The following is a 3492-nucleotide window of genomic DNA, read 5'->3' as shown; positions in this document are numbered from 1 at the left end:
CTGAGCTTTAACCAGCCGTATCTGAGAAACACTGTTCCAATCTGTATTATTATTATTTAAAGCATTTTGCTAAAGAAAAATTAAACCTCATATCAAGATGATTACACTTGCACACTTACCAGAATTGAATGGTACAGTGAAAAAGATTGCCCTAGTCGCTACAAGCATACATATAAACCTTTCTCTTGAAGCTGTCCCCCAGGTAGTTTCTATCATAATGTTAACTCCTATCTATCTTTTGGGGCATCTCCCACGAGAATCTGCCTCTGTCCCCTTTACATTGTGCATGCCCCCACTTCGTTCCTTCACCACACCTATATCTTCCCCCTTTTAACTGAACATCCTTGTGATTTCTCTGTGAGGGTAAAAACTCCATATTGTTTGAATCATCTCTATCGACTGTAGTGCTTAACATGTTGTCAGTGATCAATATATATTTAATGAATAAATGAATAAGTGATGCCATATATAAGCAAGCAGATTTCGTTATGACAGTAACAGTTGAGGTACATTATAAATGATGTAAACAGTTTTCAGAAGCTCTGGGGTAAGAAGAAATAGACTGCATGTGAGAAAGAAACTTCATCTCTTGTCATTTTTTCTTTATCAATTGGCTAGGCCATTGCTTATTTTTATGTGATCAACAGACAAAGAACTATTTGTTTGGGTATAATATGTGATCCTGCAGAAATCGTTTTTTTGTGTGGTTCTCGAATAATAATTTGATGCTCAATCCAACTGGATTTGATCAACACCAAAAAGGCAAGGAAAGTGGTAAATATACGATCCAGACAGGAACATGACCGACAAGCTTAGATCTTGAAATAAGGACCTCAGCCACTTTATGATCTGACTAATCCCTCCTAAAATTTTCAGAAAGTCAGTGATCTTCAATGGTTTCATCTACAAAAATAGGATTTAATACTACCTGCTCAAGGCTGGGTATTTTCAGTCTCCTCGTGCACATGTAAAAGTCAGACTGTGAGTAAGGAAAACTGGAGACGAACTGATGCATTTGAATTGGGTGTTTGCAGAGACCAATGAAAGTACCGTGGGCTGTCAGGAGAACCAAAGCTCTTTCTTGGAAGAACTTCAGGCAGGACACTTCTTAGCAGTGTGGATGGTGAGACTTCATCTCTTCTCCTTTGGGCATGTCCTCAGGAGAGACCAGTCTCAGGAAAAGGAGATCCTGTGTGGTAAAGTAGAGAGGCAGCAAAAAAGAGGAGCACCCTCAATGAGATGATAGAAAAATGGCTGTCACAATGGGCTCCAGCCTAATAGCCATTGTGCGGAGGGGACAGGACCGGGCAGGGTTTTCTTCTGTTGTCATAGGCTTGCTCTGAGTCAGAACCAATTGGACAGCACCTAACAATAAACCCTAAGCAAACATCAAATGGCTAGTGAGAGAATCTAAGTAAATGATGAGTATAAAAAACTTTGTAGATTTGAAAGCACAGTGCAAACAAGAGGTAATATTATTTGTTCCCAATTTGAAAATGGCCTAATTTACCTAACTATAACTTTACTGACACTAACAGTCAAGCCTCCTGAGGGTGACAGGCAGGTTTTCTCTGAGGTGCAAGATTACTTCTAATAGAATATACCATAGACCTACTTTGTAGACTATCCAGTACTTTCCCTAATTCATCTAACTACTCTGCCACGAAATGTCATTTTTTCCCAAATGTCTGGCCATTCATGTTGCCTAAACTGTTCTACCAGTTTTTTTTGATTAGTGGCCATAAGTCCCTGCTGAGGTTTTCATGAGAATTTGAAACAAAATAAATGTTTTCATTATATTCTTACCAAAAATAAATAAATAAAGTAACACAAGTTAAAGTGTGAATCTGAATGGGACCAAGAAGTTATGAAAATGATCTGGAATTAAGCAGAATTTCATTGTAGTCTAAATCAGGAAATGAGTAGAATCTCTTCTCCCTTTCACTATGGAAATTCTACCCTTATCTCATGTTCAGATTCAGCTTTGGTTCTACCAAAATGCTTTTCCCAACTTGGCGACTATATAATGCTATTGCCTTTCCTCTAAGGACTTCAATGTTATTGTGTGGCAAAGGCTGTCAGTGCCTACCAAATATCAGTGGACCTCCTGCATTTTCCCACCTCCCTCAGAATTAGATTAAGGGCAGAATTGGTTCTGGTAAACCGGTCCTGTAACTGGTTCAGTTCTCTGACCTGTAAAGAAACATGGTATTTGGAATCAAGAGCTATTTACTTTGCTTCCTCCAAATCTCTTTTCTTTTGCTAAACTACACTGAAAGCCACCAATGGTGCTACCTTAAGATGTTGAAGCAGAGACTGAATTCTTGAAATTGGTCTGGAGAAGAGGTACCAGAAAAACCTGCCCTAATATGCATTGGGCTTTGCATGGGTGAAAAATCGAATTTTATTAGGCATGGCCAGTAAAATTAGGGAATGCATTTGCAATGGGCTCAAACATAATAACAGTCATCAGAATGAAACAGGAGTCAGCAGTGTTTCCTTCTGCTGTACAACAGTCTGGACATCACCTAACAGCAGCATTTACTATTGCTGCACAGCCTTGCCTTATCCCCACTCATAGTTTATAGTAGGTACTCAACAAATATGGAGTAAGTTATATGGTATTCTGCAATGAGCTAAATGTCAAATATATTACAAAACTTTGTACCAGTGTTTGCCCTCAAGGACATATAGCCTAAGGAAAAAAGAAAGACATAAGTAAAAAGCTTTTCATACAGCATTCTATGTGGTCACAGATGTATACACAAGACAAAGAAAATGCTATGAGAAGACACTTAACTTGCCCTAAAATGGGCAAATCTACTGTAAAAGACCTCTTTAGGGTGATAAAAAGTAAAAATATCACTAAACAACTAAGTGTGCCTGATTCAATCCATGGCCTTTTCAATCATCTCTTATCCAGGCGGAAGCTGGATAATGAATAAAGAAAACCCGAGAAGAAGTGATGCTTTTGATATATGGTGTTGGCAAGAAGAATGAATAAATCTCTCTTGGAAGAAGTACAACCAGAATTCTTCCTTGTAAGCAAAGTGATGAGACTTCATCTCACCAATTTTGGAAGAACCCAAAATCGCTATCAGAAGGAACCCGTCTCTGAAAAAAGACATCATGCTTGTTAAAGTGGTCAACAAAGAAAAGAAAGCCCCTCAATATCACTCACACAATGACTTCCACAATAAGCTCAAAATTAGAAAACATGGTGAGGGTGGAATAGGACAGGGTAGTGTTTTATGTTGCAAATAGGGCCATTAGGAGTTGGAACCAACAGATACTAATGCAGACCTGGACAGTTCACTAAGAGAAGTCTTTCTTTCACAGCTTTACTGGCATATAACCCACATATCATACAATTCAGTAATTCAATCATATTAAGAATCATTGTACCATCATTATTATCAAACCAATTTTAGAACATTTCTTCTTTTTTGTTCTTAGCTCCTCATTTGCTCCCAATCTCCTCTGCAACATACC

Source organism: Echinops telfairi, unplaced genomic scaffold (assembly GCF_000313985.2).
Source record: "Echinops telfairi isolate 266 unplaced genomic scaffold, ASM31398v2 ScPeMD7_7469;HRSCAF=8507_1, whole genome shotgun sequence".
NCBI classification, from domain to species: Eukaryota; Metazoa; Chordata; class Mammalia; order Afrosoricida; family Tenrecidae; genus Echinops; species Echinops telfairi.
This window is presented reverse-complemented; position numbering follows the sequence as displayed.